Raw genomic sequence first — 16,424 nt, forward strand, 5'->3', positions numbered from 1 at the left:
GTTATCAAATGAAACATTAGATTTGCACATGAGTATTGCCCAAGTATTTAACTCATTAGCTAACTCATCAATTTGATTCATAGTATATGGAGTAATAATTTTATTGGGAGAAATTTCAAACACTTTCTTCACTGCTTTTATTCCTTTGAGTATTAATTGTCCTACAGCCTCAGGATGCCTAGTAAGAATAGTGTTAGGAGAATAAGATAAATGTATCCATAATAATGGACCTTCTTGCCAAAATACTCCTGTAGGAATATTTTTTGTTGGTAGTACAATAAATAATAAAGGCAAACTTATATCAATTCTATCCAAATGCATATTTTCCATATATGTTTCAATGATTTTTAATGCCTTTCTTGCTTCAGGAGTTTACATTCGGGGTGAATTTGGATCTGATGGACCTTTTAGGATATCAAATAAAGGCCCCAACTCTCCTGTTGGTATACCTAAATAAGGCCTTATCCAATTTATGTTGCCTAATAACTTTTGAAAGTCATTAAGTGATTTGAGTTGATCTACTTATATTTGAATTTTTGGTGGATGGACCATGGTTGAGGATAATAGAACTCCTAAATAATTAATTGGAAAATTTAATTGTATTTTATATATTGCTACCTCTAGATTATAATTTTTTAATAAGTTTGTAAGTGTGGCATAACAGTCTAGCAATGTGTTTTTATCTTTGTGTGCTAATAATACATCATCCATATAGTGAAATATTTGTAGTTCAGGATTTTGATTTCTAAGTGGCTGGATTACTTTGTTAACATAAATTTGACACATAGTTGGGCTGTTAGCCATCCCTTGAGGGAGTACTTTCCATTCATATCTCTTATCAGGACCTTCATGATTCAGTGCAGGGATAGTAAATGCAAAACGTGGACTATCCTCAGGATGAATTGGAATTGAAAAAAAAACAATCTTTAATATCTATAACTAAAACATACCAGGTTTTTGGCAAAGCAGACAATTGAGGAATCCCCGATTGAGCAGGTCTCATAATAACCATTTCATTATTAATGGCTCTTAAATCTTGCAGTAATCTCCATTTACCAGATTTCTTTTTGATGAGAAAAATAGGAGTATTATGGGGAGACACAGAAGGTTGTATATGTCCTTCCACTAATTGTTGTTTGACCAGGTCATGGGCTGCTTGAATCTTTTCTTTAGTCAGGGGCCACTGAGGAACCCATACTGGTCTTTCTGATTTCCAAGTAATTTTTATTGTCTCAGTGGCCTTTTCTGAAAATCCAACCCATGTCTGTCTGTTCCTTGATCTATTTGTATAGGTGCTGCTATACCTTGTTCTTGTTTTTCTAATCTTTTTCCTTTCCTAAAACCTTGACTATTCATAATAGTGAGTGCATTTTGGTTGATGTTATTTGTTAATGTCAAACCTAATTGATCTAGGACATCTCGGCCCCATAAATTTACGGGAAGATGATCCAATACATATGGCTGTATAGTTCCTTCACATCCTTCAGGATCCTTCCAATCTAATACCATTGCACTTCTATGGGGATTAATCGCCACTCCTAGGCCTCAAAGCGTTTGAGTGGCTTGTTGTAATGGCCAATGTTTTGGCCATTCTTGATGAGATATGATGCTAAGGTCTGCACCTGTATCCAGTAGCCCATTAAATTCATGTCCTTGAATATTTAGTTTTAGCATGGGGTGAGAATCTAAATTTAAAGAAAGCATAGCCCAATCTACACCTGTGGAGCCTAATACCTTGGAACCTCTTTCTACAGTGTGACTGGAAAATTTATCATGTAGGCTGGGTATTATTAGTAACTGTGCTATTCTATCTCCTGGTGAAATTACTGATATACCCTTTGGAGAACTGGCTATAATTTTTATTTCACCTTCATAATCGGGATCAATTACCCCAGGACTCATCATAAGTCCTTTTAGAGTAGAAGAACTGCATCCCAATAATAAGCCTACTGTTCCTTTGGGAAGAGGTCCTTTTACCCCTGTGGGAATGATTTGAACTCCCATCTCTGGAGTTAGTACTGATCTGGTGGAGGCGCAGATGTCCAACCCTGCACTCCCTCTGGTTTGTCTGATGAAGGATCTAATGGACAATGTGTCCTGGGCACTACCCTGATGGGATTGCTGGGTTGCTCCAGTGCTCCATATATTTGTGGTGTGGGGCCCCGGAGCATTGGGCCCCCCTGTCCATTTTTTGGCAATGGAGCCCAATGGCTTTCTCCACGACATCGTGGATAAACACCTGGTCCTTGTTCGTTTTTTGATAATGGAGTACCCTCTATGGTGGTTTGAGAACGGCATTCATTAGCCCAATATCTCCCTGTACGGCATCGTGGGCAAATACCCGGTATTCCACTCCTTTGATACCTAGTTTTGTTAAACCCTCCTCCTGTGGGGCAATTCCTTTTAAAATGTCCTGTTTGTTCACAATTGTAGCATGTTCTTGGCCTGGCATCTAAGGCCTGTTTTACTGCAGCTGCCACAATTTGCCCTTGTTCATTAATGTCTCTGACATCTAAAGCCTGTTTTACCGCAGCTGCCACGACTTGCTCTTGTTCATTAATGTCTCTACATAATTTAATATATGTGTTTAAATCTTCATGTTTCCATGGTCTAATGATTTGTCTGCACCAACGATTCGCTTGGTCATAAGCGAGTTGTTTTATTAATGGCATTGCTTGTTCTGTATTCCCAAAAACTCTGGTAGCTGTTTGAATAAGCCTATCTACAAATTCAGCGTAAGATTCATTAGCTCCTTGTATTACCTTAGATAATTGACCTTGTAAACCTCCATGTCCTTGTAAAGTCTTCCATGCCCTAACCGCCTCTGCAGCAATTTGTGTGTATACGCCAGGATCATATGCAATTTGTTGCTGCTGAATCCTCATAAGGTCCCTTTCCTAACAACATATCTAGATTTCTCTGAGGATAACCAGCTGCTGCATTTCGCTTAGCCATCTCCTTACAAAATTCCTCATTGGCAACCTTCCATAACAGCTATTGTCCTCCATTTAGCACAGCTTTACACATATTAGCCCAATCTGCTGGTGTCATGTTCAAGTTGTTAATGGATTTGACCAAGCTTACAGTGAAGGGTGCTTGAGGACCATAGGTTGTTACAGCCTCTTTTAGCTGCTTCACTGTTTTGAAATTTAAAGCATGGTGAATTCGCTGCCCTCCTGCCTCAAATACAGGGCATGTTAATACTTGAGATCCTGTCTCAGGATCCCAACTATCAACTGCAGGGGTTGGGGGCCTCCCAGCATATGGAGGTGGCCTTGTTAGTTGGACATTTACGTCCTCTGGTGATAGAAAGATGTTAGTAGCAGTCTCCTGTAGAGGTGGCGCTATTGGTTGGACACTTACGCCCTCTGGTGATACAAAGGTGTTAGTAGCAGTCTCCTGTTGTAACTTTCCCCCTGATGGCTTTTTCTGCTCTAAGCTTTCTTCCTCTATCTGACTAGCTTGAGAGGCCTTTGGACTAAGCAAACAAGATATGATCGTCCACAATGGCAATGTGCCAACTGGCAGAGTCCCTGGGCTTTTCTTTTCTATTCTTTTTAAATCTTCACCATGATGGTTCCATTGTGATATATTTAACAACTCCTCCTTAAAAAGCCATGGGCTACATTTTTGTATTGTATCAACGTATGCCCTGACTGCTATTGATTTTACTGGGATGCCTCCTTCCTCTAACAATTTACTTAACACTCTTTCGGTTTGTTTTTTACTAATTTCTGATCCCATATTTCTACTATAATACAACCCAACAAGATGACGCCAAACAAAACCGAGACAGAATGAAATAAAAATGGAACAACACAAAATCATTATATCAGGCTTTCTATCCTCCTGATATGTCCATCCATCCTTTCTCCCTATCTGTTCCTCAGACGTAAATAGTTTTTCCTCAGATATGAGCGGTTTTTCTTCCGTCTCACTCATCTCCAGGGACAGGCAACTTAAAACAAAAGTGAAGCAAAACAAAAGAAGAATCTTAAAATGGCTACCCATCCTCTTGCCCTGCCCTCAGAGGCAAGCAGTTTACCTTATCACTTACCCTCAGTCATTCCCTGTGTGGCCCACCAAATGCCACAGTCTGGCTGGGCACAATTCAGGAGCCACTTGTCAAAAGAAACTAACTTTATTTTTAGAACACACACACCACACCACACAGCTCCTCAGGAAAAACCCTCAGAGCCCAACTGCCACCACCAGGTTCCCACAAGCCTCTCAACCTCCCCCACTCCTCCTGCTCTTGAGGCCGATTGGCTGGGTCGCATGGGCTGAGCCAAAAAAGCCCCCAATGAGCAGCTCCATAATCTGAAAGGGCGGGGAAACAGCCCAATGAGCATCACTGCAGAGGAGCCAATCAGCTAGAAGTTGCTGGGGCCGCTGTGAGCCAATCATCAGCTGGCAGTCTGAAAGTTTGCTGGTGCCCCTTCAGCTGTGGCTCTCAACAGAGGTCATAACAGGGTACACTTTCTGGTTCTTAGATAACATATTACTAGAAGTTTTAGCCAGAGCAAGCAGGCAAGAGGAAGAAATAGGAGGCATACAAATAGAAAGGGAAAAAGTCAAATTAACTCTCTTACAAATTATGTGATTATATATAGAGAAAAAAACACCAAAAGACTATTAGACTACAGAAAAAGAATATAGAACTGATAAAAAAAATCAGTAGAGTTGAAAAATATAAAATTAATATATAAAACCAGTAACATTTACACATGAATAATTGGCTTACTAAGAAACAAAATTATTAAAGTAATACTATTCAAAAATAATGACAAAAATGTACCTAGGAATAAATTCAACTAAGGAAACAAAAAACCTCTGTGAGTAAAAAAAAAAAAAAAAGAAAAAGAAAAAGAAAAAACAATTGAAGAAAACACACAAAAAAGGAAAAACTTCCTATGTTCATGTCTTTAAAGATTAAAGTTGATAAAAGGTCGATGCCACTTAAAGTAATCTACAAAAATCATACAATCTCACAAAATACTTTGATAGTTTCACAGAACTAAGAAAAACCATCATAAATTCATATGACGACAAGACTCAGAGTAGCCAAAATAATTTTAAGCAACAAGAACAAAGCCAGAAGGATAAAAGATTTCATGACATAATACAGAGCTATAAAAACCAAAACAATGTGATATTATACTAAACACACAAAGAGATATCAACAAAACAGAAATAATTTCACATATCTATAGCAAAATGATTTCTAACAAGCATTGTCAACAACATACATTGGAAAGAATAGCTTCTTTAACTTTTGGATATCCACATGCAGAAAATTAAAGCTTGATCCCCATCTCTTACATTTTACAAAACTCAACTCAGAATGATCTGTGACCTAAATGTATGCCTAAATCTCTGAAACTACTAGAAGAAATCACAATTTTTCAGTTATTACTCCAAAAGCATATGAAACAAAACAAGAAATGGCAAATGGGATTATACCAAACTAAAAAGTTCTTGCACTCTATTGAGAGTGAAGAGACTACAGAACAGGAGAAAATATTTGCCAACTATTTATCTGGCAGAGGATGAATACCTAGGATATACCAGGAGCTCAAAACACTTCAAACAAAAAAACAAAATACTCCAATTTAAAAATGGTCGAAGGATCTGACTAGTTAATTCCCAAAGAAGAAATACAAATAGGCAAGAAATATATGAAAAATCTCAACATCCATGATTAGGGAAATGCAGATCAAAAGTAAACTAAGATAGCATCTCAATACAGTTATAGTTGGTATCTCTCTCTCTCTCTCACACACACACACACACATACACACAAAAAAAAATGCTGATGAAGATGTGGAGAAGAAGAAAGAAGAAGAAGAAGAAGAAGAAGGAGGAGGAGGAGGAGGAGGAGGAGGAGGAGGAGGAGGAGGAAAGGAATAGCTAGTGGGAATGTAAATTAGTATAGCCATTATGGAGAATGGTATGATTCTTTAAACAAGCAAAAATAAATGTACCTGTGGTGAGCCGTTCCTATAGACCGTGGCCGCCATTAGAAGATGGCGCCGGCTTCCACTGTGGCCTGTGATAAACAACTCCTTTTTTGGAGAGTTGGCACGTAATCCTTTATCACCCTATGAGAAAGCTCCACGTGGCAGCTTTGCATTGGGGCTTGAGATGCTTTATTAAGGCTGGGAGGGGCATCCGAGAGGGAGAAGAAGAAATATCAAGGGCCTGAATAAACTGCTGAAAGAAGATTCCTGAGTTGCGTCTTCCTTGCGGGCAAGGGGTCGCGACATGTACCCATATGATTTATTCCTAAGTATAAATCTAAAGGAAATAAAATCAGCATACCAAAGAGATATTTGCATGTGCTTGCTTATTGTGACACTATTCACAAATAGTTAAAAAATGAAATCAACTTAGGAACTTGTTATCAAATAAAGGATATTGTGAATAAGGATAATGTGATATTCGAAAAATAGAACATTATTAGCCACCAGGAATAGTGAAATCCTGTCATTTGCATCAAAATAAATGGAAATAGATGATGCTATATTTAGTGAAATAAGGAACACATATGTAAGTATTACATATTTTTGTATGTGGAAGCTTAATAGTGATAACTATAAACTACAGTGACTACTGATTATAGTTTATAAACTATAGTGATTACTACAGCCTGGGAAGGATAGGGGACAAAGTTTGTATGATGTATAGATTTAAACCATAAATGCTATATGCATTTAGAAAATATCACATACTAAATCATGTTAGTAAACACAATTAATTAATACGTTAATTTTAAAAAGACAATGTATGGGCTAGGGCTGTAGCTCAGCAGTAGAGCGTTCACTTAGCATATGCAAGGCCCTGGGTTCGATCCTCAGCACCACATAAAAATAAATAAAATAAGGTAATGTTTCCAACTACAGCTAAAAAATAAATGTTAAAAAAAAAGACAATGTATGTTTCCCCCTTATATAAAGTATTTAATGGGTCAAAATTGTAGAGCTAGAAAGCAGAATGGTGATTGACAAGAACCAGTTGAAAAAGGTATGGAAGAAAGAGGTATAATTTCACTTCTGTCAAATGAAAAACCCATTCTGGAGCCATTGTGGTATACATAACGTCTAATATTATAATTATAAATGGTTGAAATGGTAAGAGGTAAAATACGTGTTGTATCATGTTAACTTGGCAGAAATTATGAAATATATCAAGGTATCCAAGACACATGTATGATTAACTGTAAAATTTCTGAGTATTAAAAATTTTAGTTTTTAAATGAATTTTAAATGATAGAACAGCTAGATGTGATAGTGCACACCTGTAATCCCAGTGGCTTGGGGAGGCTGAGGCAGAAGGATTGTAAGTTCAAAATCAGCCTCCAACAGCAAGGTGCTAAGCAACTCAGTGAGACCCTGTCTCAAAATAAAACAGAAATAGGGCTAGGGAATGGTTCATCAACCAAATGCTCCTTAGTTCAATCCCCAGTATCTCCCTCCACAAAAAATAAATGAAATAAAATAAAATGTCAGAACACTATAAAAAGAAATAGAAGAAAACACTACAGGTCAAAAGAACCTCCCATATTCTTATATAGGAGAATTAATATTGTTAAAATGGTCCTTTTAGCAAAAGTGATGTAGATTCAATGCAATCCCTATCAAAATTCCAATGACATTCTTCAGAGAAAAAAAAAGTTTTAGAAATTCATTAAGAAGAACAAAAGAATAAGAATAGCAAAAGTAACTCTAAGAAATAAGAATAAAGCAAGAGATAGCATAAAATGTCATTTCAAATATTATTATATGGCTATCCTAACAACAATAACAAAAGAGATAGCATGACAGTGGCATCAAAATACACATGAAGACCAAAAAAATAAAATAGTAGACAGAGACAAACTTATATACCTATCGAATCTTGATACCTGACAAGTGCCAAAAGTATATGTTGGAGAAAAGAGGCTTTTTGATAATAGCTGCTGGGAAAATTGAACATCCACATGTATTAGAATGAACCTACATCTATGTAGAAGAATAAATCTAGTCTACCTCTCACTCTGCACGAAAGTCAATTCAAAATAGGTCAAGGTCTAAGGAATTAGACCAGAGACTATATAACTCTTACAAGAAAATATGGTTAGTACCTCAAAATACATGTATGTGTTGTATCATGTTAACATGTATCATGTTATCATGTATAGGCAACAACTCTCCAAAAAGTATTTCTATATGTCAAAAATACAAAGAATTAATAAAGGCAATAGTGCCAATTTAAAAGGCTTCTGCACCGAAAAGGAAAAAATAAAAAGTATGAAGGCAGCTTATGGAATGGTAGAAATTTTTTCCAGCAGCTCTTCCAACAGATGATTAATATACAGAATAAAGAACTAAAAGAAAATCAACATCAAGAAACCAAATAACCCAAATAAGTGGGTTATTTGAACAAACAAGCAAGACATTTCTCAAAAGAAGAAATACAATGATCAAAATATTATGAAAAACTGTTCCATATCTTTAGCCATTAGGGAAATGCAAATCAAAACTATGATTTCATCTCATTCCAGTCAGAATGACAATCATCAAGAATATAAATAATAGGGAGTGCTACTGGCTAAATTATATTGTTACATGGTATGCATTCGAATATGTAACAACAAAAATCCCATAATGATTTAGAACTCTAATGCATCAATCAAAAAATATGAAAGGAAAACAACAACAAATAATAATAAATGCTTGCAAAGATGTAGGGAAAAAGGATAATTTATAAACTGTTGATGGATTGTAAATTAGTTCAATGACTATGGAAATCATTACAGAAGTTTCTCAAAAGACTAGGAATGGAATCACAGTTTAACCCAGTCATATGGCTACTCAGTATTATCCAAAAAGAACTAAAGACATCCTAAAGGTCTACATGCATACCTATGTTCATTGCAGCACAATAACTAGACCTGTCCAGAAACCTACTATTTTTATTTTATAATGAATACTTAGTCTTCCCTTTTCAAAACATTTTTATGTATCTAAAATGGCCTTATAAAATGTATTATAAATAATAATGAGTTTAAAATTAATTAAGCCACAAAACAAATATTCCACTAAACAAGTACCTTTCAAATAATTTCTTAAAATAGGTAAAAGATCAGAGGGTAACTTCAAATATTAATTCTAAAAGCAACACATCATCTTCTTTGCTTTATATGTTGAATAAAAAATCAAATTTTGCTCTTCATGTAGCTATAAATTCACTGTTCCCCAAAAGAATAATCAGAACAATTTCATTACTTTTAATAACAGTATATTTTCATAGTTACAAAAAATTAAAGCAAATATTTTTAAGCAATTATCTTGCTGTTTATTATTGAGCTGAAAAACACTTTTTAAAATTAACAGAGCTACTAAATTTAGGGTACTTGGTGAGGCTTGTTTAGTAAATGACAGATGAAGGAAACTAATGAATGCAAGAAGAAAGATCAAAAAACATTTTTACTTTCAAACAAAGCTTCTAGAATTTAAAAATTTCTCAACCTAAAAAGATCTACATAAAAGTTGAAATAAATAATCCATATCAAATATTTATAATATGTAGTTGCTTTTAGAATTTAAAGTCAGCAAAATAGAAGAAAGATCAGCAAAGTAATGAAGGGAAGAAGGAAGAATGGGAAAAAAAGCAGAAAAGTGGAATAAATCTTGACTGAGCTTTGTATGTATACAGACAAATATAGCACAGTGAATCTCAACATCCAATATATATACAAGATAATAATTATAAATAAATAAATAAATTGCAGAAAAATCAGTAAAGGGAGTGAAGAGAGATGGAAGGAGAAAAAAGATGGGAAGCTCTGGTGACTGAATTAGGGCAAATTATATTCCATACTTTTGTGATTATGTCAAAATGTATCCTAATGTCTGTATAACTAAAAAGAATCAATGAAAAAGAAAGATTTTGTCTGCTGCATAAAAAAGGGAGGGGACCAAAAACAATGACTATGTTAATATTAATATTAAAAAGTTAACACCTTACTAGAGAGAAAAATATTAAATGTTTTCTTGCTTACTTTATTTTATTCCTTAAATATATACATATGCATTTCTTTTACCACATCCTATTTGAATTTTATGAAATCAATTAAGATTTGGGGCTGATTATAAACATATTTCTTTCTTTTTCTAATATGCATTTCTGTGAAGAATTTCAAATTTACAGAAATAGTTTATGGCAACATGTAATAATGGCTTTTTACAAACATTATCATTGTTTTCCAAAGATTTATTTACTCTCATATTCACATGCCATAATTACTTATTTTCTGAAGTATTACCACTTGTTTTCAAAGACTTATTTATTCTCATATTTATGTTTTTTTTACTGTTTATTTGCCAAGCCACACTCTATGTGCATTAATATTAGATAAGCATTCTTAAAATACAAAATAAACTGCAGCATATCTGATTCTTTTTTTTTTTAATTGTTGATGGACATAATACTTTTTTGTGTGTGATGCTGAGTCACAAAAAAAAGTGCTCACCTTACATGTGCCTTCCACACGTAAGGTGAGCACTCTAACACTGAGCTAAAGGCCCCAGCCCTCTGGTTCTTTTTTTTTTTTTTTTAAAGCATACTTTTCCCTCTCATGATTATTTCAATGAAATTCTAAACGTACTTCTTTTTTAGCAATTCTAGATATTAAAGCCTTTTTTAAAAAGTTACTTTAGTCAGGCACTTGGCACACATCTGTAATTCCTGAGGCTGGGGAGACTAAGACAGAAAAACCAAAAGTTCAAGGCCAGCCTTAACACCTCAGTAAGATCCTAAGCAACTGAATGCAACCATGATTCAAAATAAAAAAATAAAAAGAGCTGGGGACAGAGTTTAGTAACAAAGCACCACTGGATTCAATCCCAATTGCCAATCATCATCATCAAGAAATTTTAAACATTATTTTCTTTAATTAACACCAAGCTTTCTCCAATTATCCCAGGAAATTGGAGACTGAGAAAAACCTCCAAAGATGGAAAGGCCTCCTATGTTCTTGGCAAGAAACATTACTAAATACATTATGTGAAGCCTGTGTAATTCTCACTCCAAAATGAGATAAAGACAGACCCATTAAAGAAAATTAGAGACAAATATCCCTGATGAACACAGATGAAAAAATCCATGATAAAATTTACCAAACTACATTCAAAAACACACCAAGAAAATAATATCAAGAAGATAATGATCAAGTGAGCTCATCTCCAGGAGGCAAGATTCCAAGCAATATACAAACATATACAAATCAATAAATGTAAATCACTACTTAAACTAAATTAAGAAGAATCACACAATCATCTCAATAGATCCAAGAATTTTTTTGATAAATCCAACACCCATTAAGATTAAAAGTACTCAAAAAACTTATCTCAGCATTAAAGTCTGTACATGAAAAACGCAAAGCCAACTTTATACTAAATAAAAAAAAAAACACTGAAATCATTTCCTCAAAAATCAGGAACAAGATAAAGATATCCACTCTAACTACTTCTATTCAATATAGTACTTGAAACTTCATCCAGAGCAACCAACAAGTAAAGGAAATTGAAGATAAAAAATAGGAATGTCATGCTAATGACATCATCCTTTATTTAGAAAGTCCAAAAGACTCCACCATAGTTGACTGCTGAGAAAAAATTAAGAAAAGCATCACTTTTTATATAAAAAATATAATAGAATACTTGGGAATTAATCTAACCAAGGAAATGAAAGATCCCACAGTAACTACAGAACACTGAAGAATGAAACTGAGGAAAACATCCAAAGATGGAAAGAACTCCCATGTTCTTGGATAGGCAAAATTAATATTGTCAAAATGTAATCCTACTAAGCATCCTTAATTAATCCCCAAAGAGACCTGTAACATAATTGTGACATATAAGCTTCTCCCTTGTCAGCAATATTCTTACGAAGAATGTTAGTAAGATTTTTACAGAGAGCTATTATGGTTTGAAGCTTCTTCTTTCTTGTAACAGGTTGCAATTAAGGTTGTTGCTGTTCAAAAATTACTATTTCTGTTTTCCTTGGAACTGTTAGGTAACTATCCATTGAATATAACCTCAAGAATTTCCACACCTGGGGTCCAGTAGCCCCTTTGGACCACTGCAGCAAGATGAAAACCTGCTTCCTGAAAATTCCTCAGGTGTACAGCTTCATCTGTCCTGCATCATTTGGTGACCAGGATGGGACAAGTGGCAGAAAAAATGACATTATTGCCTCTTTTGTGTCTGGGGTCTAGCTTTTCTGGGACCTTGGATGGCAATGCTTTCCCTTGGTATACCCACAGGTGACTCTGCCTATAGGTGAGGCAACTCACCTGTTACCCTGAGCAGCAGCCCCAATCACAACAGTAACCCACAAGGTATAGGAACCAGGGATAGGGAACTTGGAACACCACCCGATCAGACAAGTAGGACCCTAGTTTGTTAGTGGTATATAACCTGACTTCCCCATAGAGGCCTAAGCAGGTAGAAAAGAGGCTTGACCAACCTCTAAGGGTCCTTAATTAATCTACAAAAGGAACTGGAGCTGAAAAGGACCAGAGAAATTGCTCAAGTAGTCTCTGTTCAGGGGAAACTGTGACTCCTTTGGTTTTGGAATTTGCAGATTTAGGGCAGTATAAAATTTTTTCTGACCATGTCTGTGTAATAGTATGTGAATAAGACAGTGGAAGGGTTCCAAGTCCACCTAAGGGTAGAAACAAATGTTGAGTCCCAATCCCAATTCTATGATGCCTCATATAGTCAAAGGTAGAATTTTACCAATGTCTATATGAAAGCTCCTGGTCCAGGGCTTATACCAACCCATTACAGTTAATTCTCCATGAGGAAATTGGCTAGAGATTGACAAAGAAAATCTTTTCCTAAGTGTGCAACACTGATGCAAGGGAGAACACAGGAGGTACATCAAGTAAACTAAGTACTTCAGAATATATGTTAGAAAACTTTAACAAAGGTTTTAAAGGTGACTGTGGGGGTGAACAGAGACTTCTTGGGCAACTTGTCTGGTCCTTTTCAGTATTCAACAAAAGTTGCATACTCTCTGTAATTCAAAAATAGCCAACCTTGATGTGGAATGGCCATCAAAAGGGTTATTAGACAGAAGGATATTTACTGAGATCTTTTTAATAATTGTTGGAAGCCCTCAACAATTCCCTTTTATTGATTGCTGACAAGATACAGTACAGAAGCAGCTCCCTTAGTTGACTACCTATCTAGGGCTGGGGATATAGTTCAACTGTTAGAGTGCTTGCCTCACATGCAGAAGGCCCTGGGTTCAATGCAAGTATTGAAAGAGAGAGAGAGACAGAGAGAGAGAGAGAAAGAGAGAGAGAACCTATCTAGATGGACAGTCCAAGCTGATATCAGCTTTGATTACAGCAACTTTTAAGACCCAGCGAGAAGGAAACAAGCAGGAAAAAACTGACAAAGGAAAGACAATAAGAAAGTCAGTTTTGCCCAGTGAGTCAGGAGAGAACCCGTCACCTTATGTACCATTCTACCTGACTTTACTGAGACTACCAAGATAACAGCCTGTTCCTGCAGACATCAATTACTTTACAGCCAACAAAATATTTGTTTGTCACTTATATATTTCAAATTTCACCAAGCGTTGTCCAAAACAGAATTCTATTAGCTTTTTTTTTCTTTTCTTTTTTTTTTTTTTTTTTTTTTTTTTGGTACTGGGGATTGAATGCAGGGGCACTCGACCACTGACCCACATCCCCAATCCTATTTTGTATTTTATTTAGAGACAGGGTCTCACTAAGTTGCTTAGCACCTCACTTTTGCTGAAGCTGGCTTTGAACCTGTCATCCTCCTGCATCAGCCTACCAGCCACTGGCGTGCACCACTGAACTGGCTCTATAAACTCTTATTGTGTGTTGTATTGGAGACTCAGCAAGAAATTTTTTAAAAAATATGAAAAGTTATCTTTATTCCTCAAGATTCATTATGTTCAGTTGTTTTATAAATTACTCCAAAATAATAAAATCACTATCCTAAAACTGATTTAAGAACTATTTTTCTATGCTTAAAAAATGAAAGTAAGCAATTCCACTCTCTCCTTATAACTAATGATTAATATTTTCTTAGATGTTTTAAGTCAATATGTACTATTTTGTTTTGCTGAAAGTTTTAAGAAAATTCATCATAATTATTTTATAAGGACTTAACCTTTTATCTCTTAAGCATGAGAACAATTTATGCACCTCAATAATTTCTCTTCTAATACTTAAACTGTTATAAATTAAAGAATTTAAACTGAACTTTTTTAGGGACTTTCTCAGAACTGAAAAAAAAATAAAATGGGCCATCAGTATCAATGTGAGCCTTCTAGGATTCAGTTGTAATATTGTTGCTACTCTATAGTATTGAAATAGAATGCCCAGTCAGAATGCCTAATACCTAATACAAAGAGAGACAAAGAGCTGGCAAAAGAAAGAAGAACAAGTAAGGAGTATAAAAGCAAAGCAGCTTGCATTCAGTGCTCAGCCTTTGAATACAAATCTACTGGGCTAGTACTGGTATTAATAAAAGCTGATTCCTGATAAACAGCCCAATGCCTTGTCTCTGTTTAAGAATCCCACATTTCTTGGGGCTTATGTTCTGGATTTGGAGGCAATGATTGTACCTCCTTTATTGTGGTGGTGCAGACCCTGGGGAGGTAACCACCAGCACCAGATTACCAATTGATCTGTACGCCAGGACAAGAAACCCAGATCATAAAGGAACGTGATAGGGCCCAGGAGCCACTTAAGGAAGTGCCACCCATCAGAGATGTGGAACCTGGATTCAAGATGTAGAGCAGTCCCTACATGGCGGAAGAGAAACTGCTTTTGATCACTACCCAGAGTTCCCTAAGTATTCTCAAATGGAAAAGAAAAAACTAAAATGATAATGTACTGGGTGATGGGCAGGATATGCTTTTTTAAGTGTGAGAGTAAATGGTGACTCAATGAGAAGGGTTAAGCAAGTGTATGATTTTAAAAATTTTTAATTAAGTATATAGAGTGTATGGTTTTTTAAAATGTTAGATATTCCAGAGGATATGGAGTTAAGTTGACTACAGACCTTCTCTGAAATAAATTGGCCTTGGCTCAAAGAAAGTTGGCCAAGGGGTCACTAGATAAAAAGCTACAAGAGCAGTTGCCCAGATTATTTTGAGACAAGGGTTGGTGGGGAGTGTCACTTCTAATTACAAGCTGCAGTGGGATATAAATGCTTGTTTTATCTGTTCTTATGTTCTGAAATTCTGCTAAATTCCTCTCTAATGCTTGAAAACTGTAAAGACAGAGAGAGGGGATCTGCAAAAGCCAGACAGATCAGGTCCTGGTTGTGCCCCAAATTGAAGAAGTCAGCTCTATAATTTCTTCAAATGCCTCATAAAAGAGCCTAAGGGAGCTAGGAATATCAGGGGACACAATACTCCCATCTGCTCTCCAAATGGATATAAGTAGCAGAAATGGAAGAACCCCTTTTCTTCAAACTCTCAAATTCTTTAAGTAACTGGGCCTACTATATTCTGATCTAAAAGCACACTCTGGTCTGATAATATGTTCCATGTGCTTCCTTACTAAAGTAATTCTGGCTGTGTTCTTATTTCAGTCTATGAATTTCAAGATTTTATGATGTAGTGGTCTGCTCCAATTAGTCTTATTTTGTCTGTTTTTCTTTCTGTTGACTTTATTGAGAGGCAAGTTGTTCAAGGGTTAACTCCCAATACACTGGTAGAAAACAGAAAGAAAGACCTTCTCTATGGAAGACTTCTAGGCAGTAAAAGAGTGACGATGGGACAAAGTCTGCTCCATGAAGGATGACTAAAACTTTTGACTTTGCCATCCACTGTGGCTGGCAGACTCTATTCCTAATGTTTTCAATTGCACAGGCACCTTTCATGCCTGGGTCATACTGTAGAAATCTCTGTTAGACTAATTTAATTTGGGGGTTAAATCTAATGAGGTTAAATCTAATTGTCTCGTACTTTAGTACCTACTTAAAGCTATAAGATCTTTGTTTATTCTCTCTTTTATGTATGTGTTCACATCTGTATATTTATGTCGTATCTATATATGTCCTTATACCCATATCATGTAAAATGGCAATTAGGATTGGCTTGTAGTAAGTGAGCACTCATAAATAAAGGAAAATAAATGAATCCAAGTACTTCTTAGTTCATGTGATCTCAACATTTAAGAAAAGTTCAGTTTAAGTTGGTTAAACAGATAAGAGTAAAGATGTCTTTAAAATCACTACCCACATTTTTCTAGGTGAAAACCAATCAATAGAGTGTTAATTTCTATAAAAATTTAAAGTATAATACTTATTGCTTCTAGTATTTTTCTTTAGCAGAAGAAAGATGGTTTAAACTGTTAACTACAATTGTCTGATAGCTTCATTTTAATG

This window comes from Marmota flaviventris, chromosome Y (genome assembly GCF_047511675.1).
Source record: "Marmota flaviventris isolate mMarFla1 chromosome Y, mMarFla1.hap1, whole genome shotgun sequence".
Taxonomy (NCBI): domain Eukaryota; kingdom Metazoa; phylum Chordata; class Mammalia; order Rodentia; family Sciuridae; genus Marmota; species Marmota flaviventris.